The sequence below is a fragment of the Narcine bancroftii genome, chromosome 3 (assembly GCF_036971445.1).
Source record: "Narcine bancroftii isolate sNarBan1 chromosome 3, sNarBan1.hap1, whole genome shotgun sequence".
Lineage (NCBI taxonomy): Eukaryota > Metazoa > Chordata > Chondrichthyes > Torpediniformes > Narcinidae > Narcine > Narcine bancroftii.
In genome coordinates this window covers 330,775,705-330,794,122 of record NC_091471.1, presented here as the reverse complement: position 1 = coordinate 330,794,122, position 18,418 = coordinate 330,775,705, and the positions used below count along the sequence as shown (strand labels likewise).

General features: G+C 43.9%; 1 protein-coding gene and 1 long non-coding RNA gene across 4 annotated transcripts in view; one reads left to right on the top strand and one right to left on the bottom strand.

Moving 5' to 3' along the window:
• mecp2 (methyl CpG binding protein 2) overlaps positions 1-18,418 on the top strand; it is an 87,831-nt gene that overhangs the window by 37,933 nt on the left and 31,480 nt on the right. The gene's annotated exons all lie outside the window — the stretch shown is intronic.
• On the bottom strand, positions 7,722-17,420 carry LOC138756575 (uncharacterized). Its single transcript, XR_011353165.1, has 3 exons — positions 17,136-17,420; positions 12,110-12,294; positions 7,722-8,510 (listed from the first exon to the last, which is right to left on the bottom strand). It is a non-coding gene; the product is annotated as an uncharacterized lncRNA (long non-coding RNA).

Sequence of the window (18,418 nt, the reverse complement as noted above, 5' to 3'; positions counted from 1 at the left end):
TTCTGGTTAGTTCTTCCAAAATGCATCACCTCACACTGATCTGGATTGATAGGCCAATAGTTTCTCGGTGGGATCAGGAGGAATAGAAAATGTTTTTTTAATTAAATTTTATACCAAAGACTGCAGATGTTGGATACTGTGTATGTTATATAGGACAACCCCGGAATTTCAACCTAAAATATTGGTTTTAAGCGATACCCTTTGTATAAAATGGCCCACCCCCAAATCTGGCACTTACCGCTGACCAGTGGATACTGTTAAAAGCAAATCACAATATTTTAACAACAAATGATCATGAAAAGATTTCGATTTTATTTGGATATTTTGGAAAAAAAACACTGTCGGCTCCTGTAACAGGCCATTTAAAGGCTGTACAGAGCTGACAGCAGTTGGACCGGGCGGATGGAACCCGCGGAGGAGTGCTGAGACTTAGCAAATAACTGAAGTTATTTGCATGCGAGACGGCAGTGGGTGTTGAGACGTCGCCAGCAAGGTGTGGATTTTAGACCTGGCATATAGGATGACCCGGTTTTAAGGTGAAACTTTTCATTTTCGAAGATCGTCCTATGTGACGGCACATTTGGTTCGCAAATTGAAAACAAAAGTTTGGAAGTGTTCAGCGGGGCAAGTAATATCTGCAGGCAAAGAACCAGTCAATGTTTTTGGATCAAGGAATCCTCGTCAAAACTGCAAAGTTTTTGCAGGACCCTCTGTTCACCCCACAAGAGTGAACCTGATCTTCCAGATGACTTACTTTAATTCTCGGTCCCAATCCTGCGATGACACCTCTGACTTTTGCCTTCGACGTTGCACTGTGGAACATCAGACATTTGAGGAAGAGTGTTTCTCACCTGTCTGGCAAAATTGTAGCCTTTAACATTGAATTTAACAATTTCAGGTAACCACTGTTTATCTCTCCAGAACTTTAGCTTTTTTTAAATCTTTGTCTCGCGTTTTTAAGTAATTGCTGTCTCGATAACATTGGTCTGCAACCTCTCAGAGGCATTTCCTCCACAGTCTCCACCCTCTTTCCCATCCCCCTACATTATAAAATAAGTGTCGTCTTGCTTGTGACCGAAATCTGATGATTTCTCTCCCATGGGTGTTATATGACCTGATGATTTTTATTTCTCTTGATTGTTTTTTATTCTTGGTTATTGGTTGAATTAAATTTAAATTTAGACATTCTGGCCCATAATATTTTGCTCCCCAAATACACCCAATTGACCTACAACACTCACTCTACTCCCCCCCCCACCTCCCAGAACACTTTGAAGGGTGGGAGGAAACTGGAGCACCCGAAGTCCATGCAGAAACGGGGAGAACGTACAAATCTTGTGCTTCGAATTATGTAGAGCTCAGCGCCTCTACTTACTCAGGAGTTTGCGGCGGCTTGGTATGACATTGGAAACCGTGGTAAATTTCTACAGATGTGTGGTGAAAAGTGTGCTGACCGGCTGCATCGTTGTCTGCTATGCGGACACCAATACTCCTGAGTGTAAAGCCCTGCAAAATGTAATGGACATCGCAGGCAAAACCCTCCCCACCATCGAGAATGTCCAGGGGAACGCTGCCATTGGAGAGCAGCAGCAATCATCAAGGATCCATATCGCCCAGCACATAGTCTGTTCTTGCTGCTGCCGTTAGGAAAGTGGTCCAGGTGCCACAGGTTCAGGAACAGCTGCTCCCCCTCCACCATCAGTCTCCTCAACATCAAACTCAATTAGGGACCCATTTAAGGACTCTTGAGCATTTTATTGATTTTTCTCTCTCTGTTTTGCTCAGTCAGTTTGTTCACATTTCTTTATTTGTTTACAAGTGTACACTACGTACAATACATTTTTTTTGCATAATAATATTTCTGCCACGTCTTCAGGAAAAAGAATCTCAGGGTTGTATATGACATCATGTAAGTATTCTGACAATAAATCTGAAATCAAAAATCTGTTAACTTTTCCTTTCGGCCTCATAGAGATGCAGTTGCTCTCTCTCACCCTTCCCCTTGATGTGGGCTTGTGTTGGTGTCTGTAAAGCATGGATGTTAACTCAGCGTCTTGTTCAAGATGTGGGATGGGAGAGTAGGTGAGGGCTGAGCCACTGGTGGTTGTGTTCCCACTTCGTGCTGGCACTTGCCCATTTTGAGTCTCGTATTTAGCGGCCAGGGTGGTGGCGAGGGTTGCAGTTGTTAATGCAGTTTGAATTACTTCCTGGATGTTAAACAGCTCTGTTAAATTTTTATTTCTTTAATTATTTGCATATTGGTTTATTGGCATTTTTTTTTATCCCTTCAGTTTGTTAGATGGTAAAACCCCTGGGGATTGTTAGATGCTGGATAAGAGTACTTTCTGGTTGCTTGAGACTTATAATACCTAACTAATACACCTGTATCAAGAATAAACACTGTAAAATACAAAAATACTGTACTGTCCTTACACTGAACAAACTTCACTTGTATCAATATATAAACCTTAAAGCATTTTACTTTATTTTTAGTCACATTCTATGAAAACATTTAACTGTCACTGCATTTGCAGGTTCCTCCCCCTCCATGGAGCCTCCTGAAAGACAAACAGTAACATTATGGATAATTAACCCCCCTCTCCTCCCCCCCCCCCCCAAGTTTACAGATAAACTTGACCGGGAGAAGGAGACATTTTAAGAGAGTCATCCCAATGGCGAGTGGCATCAACCTGCTCTTCATCCAGGGCAACATCTTTACTGTTTCACACAATGTTATCAAATAGCTGCTATGAGCAATTTTAAACATGTGTATTTTTTAACCTAATATTTTATTCTGATTTGTTTTAAATTTATTTTTTTTTTTTTTTTGCCGGTTGCTTGAGGCTGCTGGTTGCTTGAATTCCAGATGCCATGGATTTTACTGTACTAGTATAAACTTCTTCTGATTTTAAAACTAAGATTTCGCTGCATCTGATCCTTGAGCTCCTGTTTGCTCAGCCTTGCTCTTTAAATTTATACATACATACAGCACGGTAACAAGCTTTTTCAGCCCACGTGTCTGCCGCCCAATTTACACCCAATTAACCTACAACCCTGATACAGTTTGAACGATGGGAGGAAATTGGAGTTCCTGGGGAAATCCCACACAGACATGGGGAGAACGTACAAACTCCTTACAGACCGCACAGGATTTGAACTCTGGTCCCGATCGCTGGTGCTGTAAAGGCGTTCCAACCATGCCACCTCTTGGCATCTCATTGAAGTAGAGCTGGCTTTTGGATTGAGGTTAATCCTGCAGAGCAAATTATTAGCATTTGTAGAGTCCACATGTGTTCCCACCAGCTTCAAAAGGGCATCTATCATCCCGGTACCCAAGAAGAGTAGCGTGGGCTGCCTCAACGACTACTGCCCAGTAGCACTAACTTCTACTGCGATGAAATGTTTCGAGAGGCTGGCCACGTACCTAAGTAAAGATCTGACCCCCTGCAATTCACCCATCAGCACAATTGCTCCACAGTAGAGGAGAGGGTCAAGAACTTCAAATTCCTGGGGGTCAACATCTCCAAGGATCTGTCCTGGAGCCTCCACGTTGATGCAATCACAAAGAAGGCTCGCCAGCGGCTAGACTTTGTGAGGTATCCGAGGAGATTCGGTATGTCACTGAAGATTCATAAACTTCTACAGGTGTACTGTTAAGAGCATTCTGGCTGGTTGCAACACTGCCTGGTACAGAGGTGCCAACCCTCAGGACAAGAATAAACTCCAGAGGGTTGTTAACTCAGCCTGCAACATCACAGGCACCAGACTTCACTCCATCGAGGACAGCGACATGAGGCGGCGTCTTAAAAAAGCTGCCTCTATCCTCAAAGACCATCCCCACCCAGGCCATGCCCTCTTTATTCTGCTACTAGCAGAGAAAAGATTCAGGAGCCTGAAGACGAACACTCAGCAGCACAAGGACAGCTTCTTCCCTTCCTCCCTCAGATTCCTGAATAATTAACCGCCTCACTTTTCATGCACTACTTTTTTTATAGTCATGTTGTAAGATTGTTCATAATGTGAATGTTTCCACTTATATGAAGCTGCAACACTGAATCTCTGATTTGTTCATGACAATAAATCCTGCTCCTGATTCTGAGGTTCTCCCACACTACACTGGTTCACGAGTAGAGTCCAAGCAGTAAGCCTGTCACCGGTGATGGAATTCTTTTCTTTGTTACACGGAGTTGTTTTGTCACAGTTGGTCACGAACAGGAAATCTTTGCTGCTTGCTTCTGGTGATTTTGGGTGAAAGTTCAATGAGGATTTATTTTGAATTAGTGGAATGGAGAGACTGGTTTTACAGATTCTGTCAGGTGCCTAAATTCTTTAGATTTAGACGTGATAGTATGATCTGAATTGCACAAAGTTGGTTTGCAGCTGCAGCAGTTTGTCGAGAAGGCGTATGGAATGTTGGCCTTCATTAATGGAAGGATTGAATTTAGCAGCAGGGATGATATGTTGCTACTGTACAAGGTACTGATGAGGCCGCATCTGGAGTACTGTGTGCAGTTCTGGTCACCTGGACTGGCTTTGGAGGTGGTGCAGAGGAGGTTCACCAGGTTGATTCCAGAGATGAGGGGGTTGGCCTACAAGGTGAGATTGAGGCGACTCGCTGGAATTTAGAAGAATGAGAGAGGATCTTATAGAAGCATATAAAATTATGAAAGGCATAGATAAAATAGAGGTAGGTAAGTTGTTTCCATTGGTGGGGGAGACTAGAACTAGGGGATAGAGCCTCCAGATTCATTGTAGTATATTAGGATGCACATGAATCTGTGGAATTTGCTGCCCATTGAAGCAGTGGAGGCGACCTCAGTAAATATATTTAAGACAAGGTTGGATAGATATTTACATCATCAGGGAATTAAGGGATTTGGGGAAAAGGCAGGTCAGTGGAGATGAGCCTTTCATCATATCAGCCACGATCACATTGAATGGGGGATACAGGCTCGACGGGCTGAATGGCCGACTCCTGCTCTTCTTTCTGATGTTATTCTCACTGTATCAGCAGGAGCTTTTTATATAAGGATTTCCAGTCAGTGGATGTGATGAACCGAGGTCACAACAACCATTTTCTTCCATCAAATTACTTTCTGTGGAGAAATCTAACCATTCCGTGCACGCTAGAATGCACAAACATGCTGGAGAAACTCAGCAAGTCACACAGCATCCAAAGGAAGTAAAGGGCAACCAGCGTTTGGGCCTGGGCCCTTCGTAAGGTATCTTAGAGACAATTGACGAAAGGTTGTAAAGTTGCCCTTTACTTCCTGTAGATGGTGTGTGACCTGCTGAGTTTCTCCAGCACGTTTATGTATTGCACCAGCGACCCCAGCGCCTGCAGACGGTCCCATTTAACTTCATTCAACACCCTCTGTGCACCACATCACATGACCCCCCCCTCTGGTGCAGAAACAGTTGGTTCTATTGTCACTTTACCATTGAATAAATATTATAAATCAGGGCATCCTTGGCACTGTGTACTCCATCACTATATTAGGTACTCCTGGCTAGGGTTCATTGAACTAAAATTGAGGCTGACAATTGCTTCGCAGTGCCTGCGGCACACTGGGAGATATCATCTTTCAGGTAAGTCACTAAATCAAGGCCTGCATTCTCGGCTGGATGTTCAATCCCATGGAAATAGCTAAAAGAATGCAAGAGTTTTCCTGGGTGTCCTGGCCAGTACATATTGCCGAACTAATATTACAGAAGCAGTTCACAGTGGGACTTCCTGCAGCAGTTCTTGAATTGCAGCCCAAACGATCTTGTCTGTAAGGCACTGTGTTTTCATGGAACGGAAATACAGATTGTTGAGAAATTATTCATCGTTATGGCTAGACAAGGGTTTGGCGCTGACCGTAAATATGCTTGTAATAGTCAATACCCAGTAAAAGATGACCCCTCCCCCCCATTTTTGGCCTGGCCACCTGCCCAATGGAGCTCCTAAAACCCCCAACTGCTATCTCTTGCCCAGGCCTTGACCGCCTGCCCATATGAGTTCCTGATGCCCCGACTGCAGACTCTCATCCCCACTCATCCGAGCTCTGATGCCCTGACCATGGAACCTCATCTCGGCCGCCCACCCGTCTCTCCCGATGGCTCGACTGCGGATCCTTGCCCTGGCCGCCCACTCGTCTGACCTCCCAATGGCCCAAATGCAGACCCTCGCCCCGGCTGCCCACATGTCCGACGGCCCGACCGCGGGCTCTTGCCTCAGCCAGCCTCTCATTCGAGCTCCTGATGTCTGACCGCGGACTGACCACCCCGGTCCCAGCCGCCTGCATGCCCATCTGAACTCCCGACTCCTCGAATGATGAAGGTACTTACTGCAATCAAAAGTAGTGTGCGTGTAACAGTCGGCCCCCTAAATTTTACTTGAAAAATTGGTCCACAAAATTTGACTATTACACGCATATATATGTGACTGATTAGCTTTTAGTTCCTTGTCTGTTGAAGGATCACTGGAATGTATGTAAGGTTCATACCTTTTGGGGTTAGTAACTGTTGGTCTTTACATTTCTTCATGTAGTATTGTTTGTTCCACGTGGACAATGTGAAAGGAGGCAGCTACTAGGTGTTTATTTTGGAGGTCAGCAGCTGGGCACTTCTTGGAACAGTACGATGTGCACTTGATCTTGCACCGAATTTTGTACTGAGCATTCACAGGTAATGGCAGAAAGATGTGTTGTCTTTCACTGCCTATTTGCATCGTCTGGTTTGGTGGGGGACGGTTGGGCGTTCACAAAGATGATTCTGCATAGATTATGCATGATCTATCCTTTCATAAGAATCGAGCCCCAAAGAGGTGAGGCTGTGTGTTTATCTGTTCCAAAGTTCTATCAGTATCATGCTTGATCAGGCCTCATCCGCTCAGGCTCAACAGTTGGAAATAAATAGCAGCAGACCATGTGATAAACTGAACTATTCATTCTTGAAGATGTCTTGGGGGTGGAGGGAAAATAGAGCTTCCTTTTCTATGTCCTCAAACACTTTTCTGAAATGTCTATCACTGTGGCAATTAGGGAGCCGATGATTCAGTTGAAGCCAGGTCAAAGTTGCGCAGGATCAGTCAACTGAAATTGTCCTTGCAGAGAAAAGCATTTGGTTCTTTTGTTGCTGTCTTCCTCATGTAGCCAGACTAGAGCTGGAAATCACAGGACCATTGTGTCCAGCTCTGTGACACACTGCCACAGTTTGCAGATTTCCCGATATTTCCACTTTTTCCTGTTGATTGCAGTGCAGAAGGGTTTTTATTTTTAGGAATGCCAATGGAAAATGACTGAGCTGGCCCCCAAGCGACACTAAGATGGTAATCAGTAGGAAAAAGCAAATCTACGAGGCTGCTTTCTGTTCAACGTGGGATCTAGACGCACACTGCCTTAGGGCAAATCTTTCAGCTTTGTGTTGAGAAAATCTTCAGGCACAGAGCACAATTTCAGATAGATGGCAAATTGTGAAGTCTTGAGATTTTTTTCGCCCCCCAAAGAGGACAAACTATTTTGGGATGGGCGATACTACCTCTCTTCATGGGAAGAAGGCAGTGGGGAAGGCTAGCAGACTGCTTGTCCCTTTTAATGAGTTCCCATTGGTGTCTTGCACTTGATGCTGGGGGTTACCTGCATCTGGCTTGGAATGACAGGCATATTTCTATCCTCAAGATTCAATTTCATGTCAAAGACCTTAGTGCATCTCATGTTAAATCAAGTTTATTATCCAATTGCACAAGAACAATGCGATGAAAAAGTGTTCTCCAGTCCTTGGTACAAAACAGGCAGACACACACCCAGACATAACACACATACAAGACACACAATACGTATGCAGTACAAGTATTTATACATACAAATAAATAAATAATTTTTGCTTTGTGAATATGTGAGTCTCGGAGGGTCAGTGCTAGCAGTTCCTTTAGTCGTTCAGCATTCTCACTGCCCGTGGGATGAAGCTGTTTCTCAGCCTGGTGGTGCTGGCTCTGATCCTCCTATATCTCTTCCCCAATGGGGTGGAAGGGATCCTCAATTATTTTGCGTGCCCTCTTCAGACTATGATCCCAGTAGATCACATCAATGTGGAGAGCAGGAGGGGAGACTCCAGTGACGCTCTCTACTGCTCTTATGGTCCTGTGGATCGATCTCCAATCTATTTCTCTGCAGCAACCATACCGCACTGTGATGCAGGCGGCCAGAACACTCTCAATAGTCCTCCTGTAGAAGGTTGACGTGATGATGACCGCTAACCTTGCCCACTTCAGTCTTCTCAGGAAGTGTAGTCGCTGTTGCACCTTCCTGGCCAGTGAGGAGATGTTGAGTGTCCATAATAGGTCACTCTTTAAGTGCACTCCAAAGACTTGGTGCTCTCCACTCTCTCCACTACAAAGTTGTTGATGTATAGTGGAGGGTGATCGTTCCTAGTCCTCCTGATGTCCATAATTATCTCCTTCGTCTTTTCCACTTTGTTACTGTCACACCATATCACGAGATTTTCCACCTCTTCTCTTTTTGTTTGTCCTGCAAAACAAACCAAGAACTGACAAGTAATGCATTGCCATTATTAAAACAAAAAAATACAAGAGAGAGACCCTTCAGTGATATCAGGTGTCCTCGTTTCAAGGTCATGCTTTTTACACCCCTGATTCTGGATCTCTGAGCTGTTGGCAAGCCCCATGGGAAGCCGGCTCACCACTGCACCTGTATAAGTCTTGACCATGACTCCTGGTTACCAGAAGCCAGCTGCCGTTCATCTGGCGAGAGGCCTTTGGCTGGAGCATGTCGCAGCTGCCACATTGAGCTGCTTGTTATCCATACAACCATCTGCTGGGACTGACAGAAGCTTCTCCCACTGGAGCATTCCTTCCCAGCTTGGCCCTCATTTACCTGGCCCGGTGGAGAAGTGTTGCAGTCTTTACCCACGTTCACCAAATCCAAAGTTCTGATCTGGGCACAACTATGATTTTAAGTGTCTTTTCTTGTGTCTGTAGCCCAACGGAACTTTCTGAAATGTGTCTTTGGACACATGGACAACTCCATCTCATTTCTCAAAGAATGTAAAAATACACAGAACTGCTGGAGGAACTCAGCCAGTCTCACAGTGTCCATGAGCAGTAAAGATACATCACCGATGTTTCAGGCCTGAGCCCTTCAAGGTATAAGCAAAAATCAGACAGGCCATTCAATAGACAGAGAGAGAAGTCGGGGGGTGGGGGGAGACTGGGAGGGGGAGGAGTCGAGACCACCAGACAAAGGTGTTAATTGGATATGATAAGAGGAGAGGTGAGAATTGATTTTTGCCTCTGTGAAAGGACACAGGGAAAAGGGCAGAGAAAGAACTAGAGGAAAGGAGACAGGGGGACGAAGGGGGGAGCGGTTTAACAGAAACCAGAGAAGTTGATATGAATGCCATCCAGTTGGAAGGTGCCCAAACGAAAGATGAGATGTTGTTCCTCCAATTTGCAGGTGTTCTCAGTCTGGTAGTGCATGAGAACATGGACAGCCGTCAGCAAGGGGATGGGATGGGGAATTGAAATGGGTGGACACTGAGAGATTCCCGCTATTGAAGTGGACAGAACTGGAGTGCTCAATGAAGCCAAGGCTGACTGCTTTTTGCTTGTACTTGAAGGAAGGGCTCAGGCCTGAAACGTCAGTACCTCCCATGGACGAAGCGGGACCAGCTGAGTTCCTCCAGCATTTCTATGTGTTTTTCTTACAATCACAGCGGCTGCAGGTCCATTTTTCACTTTCTTAAAGTGGTACATATTTAAAGGGTTTCTTTGATGTACCATGATTTTTCAAGAGGGTTCCTGTGATCTTTCCATGAGTGGCACATTCTAAATGTCCTCAAGATGGCCTGTGCCAATTTGATTTGTCCATGATTATTACTAACAGCTAGTAACCTTCTTAAGAGTTCCTGTTACTTAATGATCTGTGGGCTATAATAAACCTAAATGTCTTCTGTGATGTGACCACTTTTGTGCCTTTAACACAGGAACCTCATGGTCATCAGCTTGACCTCTTCCAAGGCTGATTTGCAGCTGAGCCAAATTTCAGGAACTTTTAGATTGGAGGTCCTTGCAACTTTAAAGGAATCCAGTAAAACCCCTGGGATCCAGCACCTATGGGGATTACTAGTTGCCGGATTAGTGAATTTCCCGGTTGCTTGAGACTGTGTATCGCAATAATGGAGAACTAACAACGAGGAGCACCAATTTCAAACCTCCCTATTTTATACCCATTTATTTCCACAATTATTTTTTGATGGTTGCTTGAGGCTGCCGGTTGCTTGAATTCCGGATAACAGGGGTTTTACTGTATTCATGTCCTAACACGAGTCTACAGGAATCTTCAGTTTCTAATACACCCTTTTAATAACATGAAAAAATCAGAATCAAGTTTATTGTCACACAAACATGTGTCAAGAAATTAGTTATTTAACGGCAGCATGTTTGTGAATCACAAGGGCAAACGTGGCCATAAATTACATTTCCATAAATACACTATTTAAAGTTGAATAAATTAGTTCAAAAGAAGAGAGAGAAAAATGTGAAGTAGTGTCTGTGGTTCATTGTCCGATCAGAAATCTGATGGCGGAGGGGAAGAAGCTGTTTTTGAAACTTTTGTTGCTCCTGTCCCTCCTTCCTGATGGTAGCAGTGTAAAGAGGGCATGGCCTGGGTGGTGGGGGTCTTTGTCGAAAGGCTTTCTTGAAACACTGTCCTTCATGGAGTGAAGACCAGTGTCTGTGATGGTGCTGGCCAAGTTTACAACTCTCTGTAGCCTTTTCCTGTCCTGTGCATTGCCACCTCTGTACCAGACATTGATGTAACTGGTCAAAATGCTCTCCACGGTACACCTGTAGAAGCTTGGAACAGTCTTTGGTGACCTACCAAATCTCCTCCCAATGAAATATAGCCACTGGGTGAGCCATCTTCATTATTGCAGAGATGTTGTCACCTAAGAATTTGAAGTTCCTTACTCTCTCCACTGCTGATCCTTCAATGTGTTCTCCTGGTTTTCCCCTTCCTGAAGTCCACAATCCTTGGTTTTGCTAACGTTGAGCACAAGGTTGTTGTCTTTGCACCACTTAACAAGCTGATCTATCTCCCTCCTGTATGCTTCCCTATTGCCGCCCGTGATTCTGCCGACAATTGTGGTGTCATCGGCAAACTTGTCGATGGCATTTGTATTGTGCCTGGCCACACACTCATGGGCATTGAGAGATCTTTTACTAAATGTTCTTAAAAATTTGTTCTCCAAAGTGTGTAAATAATGGTTTGCCAGCATCAAGCCAACTTTCATTAATAACAATGGACTTGAAGGCAAGAATATGTTAAGTACATGTTGATTTCCACTTTTCACGCTCTGCTTATGCGAGTAAATTCCTTGGGAATTTTTGAAGTAACTTTCTCAGGAAGAGTTGTACAAGTTGTTCTACCTCTTTAATGCTTTCAATGAATCCAGGTTATCGCTGCTAAAACTTTGCCTCAAGCTTTCTTGCTAATTATCCAGGTTGTTCCTGTCAATTTCAAGGTAATTATTAATGACTTTGAGATCTCTTGAGTCAGTTCTTTTGAACATGGGGATTAATTTGCATCCTAACCTCAAACAAACATGGATTAAAACAGCTTTTATATTCGTATATTGCTTGAAATATTTTTTTTTTAAATGACAAAGACTGCCTGTCTCCTTGAGTCAGGTTCCTTTTCTCTGCTTGACTTTTCATATCATTACGTTTCAAACATAACAGCTGGTCTTGAAATAGTTGACAGGAGGACAAGAACGTACATGGTAAATGGCAGGGCACTGAGGAGTGTGTAGAACAGAGGGATCTGGGAATACAGAAACAAGTAGACCTTGACTTACGATAGGGTTCGGTTCCGGGACTAGCATCGTAAGTTGAAATGATCGTAAGTCGGGGTCTACCTTTAAGCAGTGGAAATAGCAAAAGCTATATAAATCGACCCAATCTTGATTCAAGTGTAGAAACAATTATTAAATTAATGGAACAGGCTCAACAGGCCAGATGGCCTGCTCCTACTTCTATTTCTTATGTTGCTATTTCTTCTGTGGCGAGCAAGATGACCCTGCACTCGGCACCCCCCTCTCCCTTACTCACCATCTTCTCCTCACAGCGCTGGGTAACTATGGGCAGTGGCGTCACCTCGCAACCAACGGCAATCTGTGCTTGCTCTCACTCTCCCTCCCCAGCGACGGCAATTTGCGCAAGCGTTCCAAATCACCTTTTTTTAAAAAAAAACGGTGTTGTGCAATCGTCCCTCAATGCACGTTTCCTTGTTGTCACTACAAGAGAAGGAAAAACAACCATGTTGATACAGGTAAACCCCCAACTTATATAAAACAAATTCTGATTATCGAAACGTTGAAATATCATAAGTCATAACATTGTAAGTCAGGGTCTATTTATACGTAATTCCCTGAAAGTGGTGTCACAGGTGGACAGGGTTGTAAAGAGAGCTTTTGGCACATTGGCCTTCATAAATCAAGGTCTTGAGTACAGGAGTTAGGATGTTATGGTAAAGTTGTGTAAGACGTTGGTGAAGCCAAATTTGGAGTATTGTGTGCTGGTTGGTCACCAAACTATAGGAAAGTAAACCTGGTAATTATAAGCTTGTAACTCTGACGTTGGTGGAGAGTAAATGAATGTAAAGTGTTCTTGGTGATGGAAAATACAATTATTTGGAAAGACAGGGACTGATCAGGAGTAGTCAACATAGTTTTGTACATGGTAGATCATGTTTAACAATCTTATAGAGTTTTTTGAGGAAGTTACTAAGAAGGTTGATGAGGCGAAGGCTGTGGGTGTTGTCTTTAATAAGGCCTTTGACAAGGTTCTGCGTAGAGGTTAGTTAGGAAGGTTCTATCATTAGATATTAATGTTGAAGTAGTGAAATGGATTTAACACTGGCTGGATGGGAGATGCCGGAGAGTAGTGGTGGAAAATAGTTTGTCAAAATGGAGGCTGGTGACTAGTGGAGTGTCTCAGGGATCGGTTCGGGGTCCATTGTTGTTTGTTATAATGATCTGGATGATAGGGTGGTAAATTAGATTAGTAAGTATGCAGATGATACTAGGATTGGTGGTGTTGTGGACAGTGAGGAAGGTTTTCAAGGCTTGCAGTGGGATATAGGCCGGTTAGAAGAGAGGCAGAAAGATGGCAGCTGGAACTTAATATTGATAAATGTTTGGTGCTACATTTTGGAAGGAATACTCAGCAAAGGTCAAACACGTTAAATGGTGGACAACTGAGGAGTGCAGTAGAACAAAGGGATTTAGGAATTCTGGTATATAACTCCCTGAAGGTGGAGTCACGTGTAGATAGGGTGGGTGGTGAAGAAAGCTTTTGGTATGTTGGCCTTCATCAATCAGAGTGTTGGGATGTCATGTTGAAGTTGTATAGGGCATTGGTGAGGCCAAATTTGAAATATTGTGTGCAGTTTTGGTTGCCGAATTATAGGAAGGATATAAACAGAATAGAGAGAGAGAGAGAATGCAGAGGAGATTTACAAGAATGTAGCCTGGGTTTCAGGGTTTGAGTTTCAGGGAAAGGTTGAGCAGGCTGGGACTTTATTTCCTGGAGTGTAGAAGATTGAAGGGTGATTTGATATTAAAAATTATGAGGGTGACAGATAGAGTAAATGTGGACAGGCTTTTTCCATTGGGAGCGAGGGAGAGTCAAACAAGAGGACATGAATTGAGATTGAAGGGGGGGAAAATATAGGGGAAACATGAGGGGGAATTTCTTCACTCAGAGGGTGATGGGAGTATGGATTGAGCTTCTGGTCAAAGTGGTAGAAACAGGCTTGATTTTAATATTTAAGGAAAAGTTGGATAGTATATGGACAAGAGAGCTGTGGAAGGTTATGGGCTGGGTGGGACAAAGTGGAGAAAGTGTTTGACATGGGCTGGAAGGGCTGACCTGGCCTGTTTCTGTGCTATAATTGTTATATGGTTATATGGAAAAAGTGCGGAAAAGATTTGTGAGGACGTTGCCCAGACGTCAGGAACTGTTACTGGGAAAGGTTAAACAAGTTAGGACTTTATTCTCTGGAGCGTAGTAGAATGAGGATATTTAATAGAGGGATTTAAAATTATGAGGGAGAGAGACAGAGTAAATGTAAGTAGGCTTTTTCCACTGAAGGGAGGTGAGATACAAACCTGAGAATCTGGGTTAAGGGTGAAAGGGGAAATGTTTATGGGAACTTAAAGGGTAACTTCTTCACACAGAGTGGTGGGAGTGTGGAACGAGCTGCAAGCTGTAATGGTGAACACGAGCTCAATTTTAATATGAGGAATTTGGACAGGTCCATGGATGGGAGGGTTTTGGATGGCTATGGACTGGGTGCAGATTAGTGGGACTAGGCAGAATAGTAGTTTGGCATAGACTAGAAGGGCCGAAGAGCCTGTTTCTGTGCTGTATTGTTCTGTGACTGACTGTCCAAAATACCTGATGGACAAAATAGTGGCTCCAGACTATGGTGATCCTGATCCAAGTGAGGCTGGTCAGCATCTCGGCATAGCTAAATCCACCAGGCTTAAACAAATGCTTTTGGTTGTCTCCAAATGGAAGATTTAAAATATGCCCTGAAAAGTCAGTACAGTCTGTGACCACGGTTAAATCTTTGTTATATAGGATGTGTCCCAGTATCACCCTATCTACTTCAGTAAAACCCCTGGTATCTGAAATTCAAGCAACCGCAGCCTTAAGCAACCAGCAAAAAAATCAAAGAAATAAAATTTTAAAACCTAAAATAAATAAGAATAAAATAATGGGTAAAAAAATACTAAGTTTAAAATTGTAAATGTAAACGTCCTTTGAAGTAACAGATCAACCTTTGGTGAAGATGGGAGCTAATATCCAACCAGCGGAGAGCCTTGGTCGTAACAGCTGTTTGATAACATTCTGTGAAATAGCAATGGCGTTGCCCAGAATGAGGAACGAGTTGATGCCACTCACCGTTGGGGTGACGGTGACACTTTTAAAGTGACTCCTCCCTGCTTAGTAAGAGTTGCCATGGTCAGAGGCTTTATCTGTAAACTTAGGAGGGGGGGTATTAATTATCTATAATATTATTGTTCATTTTTTTGGGCGGCTCCATGGAGGGTGAGGAACCTGCAGATGCAGCGGCAGTTAATGTTTTTCAAAGAATGGGACTGAAAATAAAGTACAGTGCTTTAAGGTTTTTATATTCATGCAAGTGAAGTTTGTTCAGCGTAAGGACAGAAGAGTATTTTTGTCTTTTAAACTGTTTATTCTTTGTGCAGATGTCTTAGTTAAGCCTTGTAAGAGTAAGTCTCAAGCAACCAGAAAATACACATCCGGCATCTACCAATCCCCAGAGATGCCTGATACCGGGGCTTTACTGCATCTGTCTCAGGAGTGGTTCTCTGGAGATGTGGATAAGGTGGACTGTTTTTAAAGCTTTATATTTGCATGTACTTAAATACTCATCTTTGATGCTTTCGAGTTGATTTCGGAACAAGAAAGATTTCCATTTGTAGCAGATTTAATTGCTTGTGAGTTAAAAGGTCAGCCTAACTGTGCAGTGTAAATTGTATGCTGCCAGTTACCTTGTTACTTTGAGTACAGTTGAATCACCTCTACCTTAATGATTGTTGTCACTGATGTTAATTCATATCCATTTTCGGCAGATGTGGCAGCTCCTCTTTGCTAATACATCAGCTTTATTTAATTTGCGTTGTGCCGTACATGCCTTGTGCTGTACAGCTTTCCAAAATGGGGAAAGAAGCTCGACCCTGGGGGCTGTCTTTCCTTCTGTGTACATTGTGTCTGGGATTCCTCACTTGCCTTCCTTTTCACCTGAGTGGACCTTCCAGGGTGGCAGTGAGAGGAGGCCTGCCAGTCAGATCCTTCCCATACAACCGGAGCATCATCCATTACGCACGTTGTCCTTGAGACAACCACGGTGGAGTGGAGACAATTTCCCACTGCTTTGCTGAATGCAAATTCGCAGAGTGTGTCATGAAGGATGCAAGGGTCCTTGACTTGGTTCATCCCTGGCGACAGTGTGTCAGCGTTTACACACACACACACAGTCAGACATCCAGATCTGCTGGAGGACCATCAACTTACTGAAAGACTTGAGTTTGCCCAAAACCTGTTGGACTTTCAGCACATGTTGGTAAGGGAATGCTGCCGTCTGGCACATTCCAGGCTGCAGGAGTACATGCTAAGGGACGCACAGGCTTGACACAGCCAATGCGAGGCACTATGGGGAAGGACCATAGCCCAGATTCTTCCCTTTCCTTACATAAATAAGGAATTAAAGGATATGGGGAAAAGGCATGTCGGTGGAGTTGAGTCAGATCAACCATGATCACATTGAATGGCGGAGCAGGCTTGATGGGCTGGGTGGCTGACCCCTGCTCCTGTTTCTGATGTTATGTATTGAGGGGCTGAGACTGAGGGGAAACCCCTCAAACAGCAGAGAAGAGTCAAGATGCCACAGGGGTGTATTTAGAGAATGCATGTAACAATGTACATTGATGGGAATGTATAGATATATTGACACTGTGGGTGCGAAAAGACTTTGAATGGTTTTCTTTTTTGTAATTAATTTTTTGTGAATGAAGTATTTTTTGGAGGGGGAAAAAGCCACTCCCCTGAAAATGTTTCAGCACAGCAAGTTAAGAACATCCATACTGAACCTGCCCTTTGATCTTGCATTGACTGTTCAATCCTATTTCCAGTGTAATGAGATAAATTTAAATATAGACATATACCACAGTAACAGGCCCTTTTGGCCCATGAGCCTGTGCCGCCCAAATACACCTAATTAACCTTCAGCCCTAGTACGTTTTGAACAGGAGCCCCTGCGGAAAACCCACACAGACATGGGGAGAACATGCAAACTCCTTACAGACAGCGCGGGATTTGAACCCCAGTTGCTGGTGCTATTAATGTGTTGCACTAACCGTGTCAGCTTAATGTGGACTATCTTGCCTGACAGGAAATAAAGAATGAAATTGACAAAACTGAAGAAAGGTTTGACTTTTACCTTGTGCACAGCCCCGTCTTTATCATCTGGTTGAGGGAATGAAAGTGAGGCCTCCCTCCCCCAACTCTCCCCCCCCCCCCCCCCCTCCCCATTGTCGTGACCTACCAGGATCGTTGCCTAAAGAGGGCGTGCAAAATCGTCAAGGGCCACTTCACCACCCTGCATGCAACATCTTTCAGCTGCTCCCATTAGGGAAGAGATCCAGGAGGATCAGAGCCAGCGCCACCAGGCTGAGGAACAGCTTCTTCCCACAAGCAGTGAGAACACTGAACGACCAAAGGAACTGCTCACACTAACCATCCGAGACTCTTCATATTCACAAAACAATATTGTATAAAAAAAATATTTGTCCTGCATATATATTGTGTGTCTGTATGTGTGTTACATCTGGGTGTGTGTCTGTGTGTTTTGACTGAGGACCGGAAACGCTATTTCATTGGGTTGTACTTGTGCAATCAGATGACAGTAAACTTGACTCGTATCATAGGCTTGGCTTACGAGGAGTTTAGTTCCCAGCCCCTCTCTGCCACACAAGCTTTGGTCCCTGTTCTGCCTTCTCCCTTCACTGGGAAACTGCTCAAGCTAGCAATTGGCAGCTCTGAAGCAGAATCCTGGCATTTGGGACTTTACAGGGACTCCATGTGTGGTTACACTGTTCTTTGTGGTTCCAAGACATCCACAACAGGCAAAAGGTGAATTGAAAATCCCGGGCATCTGAAATTAACTCCGGGGATGATGGTTGAAGGTTTGCATCCAGTTGGAAACTCTGAGGTTGTTGGATAAGAAAAATTTGGGACCTTGTCCAATTGCCATCCATCTCTTTCCCTTGCCATTCATACCACGTTTTAAAATCATGTCCTTGTTTGCCACATGCACTGATACAGAATGGCTCTGTGTGTGAGTGGAAGGAGGCAGAACGATACTTCTTTTTTTGGTGGCTGTGGGTGTAGAAAGGGATGGGGCAGTGAAGAGTGTTAGGGATTTCAGCATTTCTGAGGCAGTAAGCATTTTGGTTGATTTCACCATATGCCCCTGAATTGAATCACTGTCTCTGATTTACGGAACCATACCATGTTAATGCACCAAATTCTAACAATTAATTATTTTCCTTATCATCTGGATCTTTCTCATCAAGGGCTTACTAAAGTTGTAAATAAACTTTTAATGATCCTGCAGTGTACACAAATCTTTCCAATCTGTACCCAGTCTCGTTTAAAGTTCTGCCATCTCTGTGCAATCTTGCACCAAGCTCCTTTCACTTCTGTGCCTCCTGTCCCACACAGATTACCAGTTTAGTTTTTAAAATGTCCTGCTTTACTTCTCCATCTGGTCTGAGCCTTCCCCGTCCCTATAACTTCCAGCCCTGCACACTTTCTGTCTGCACATTT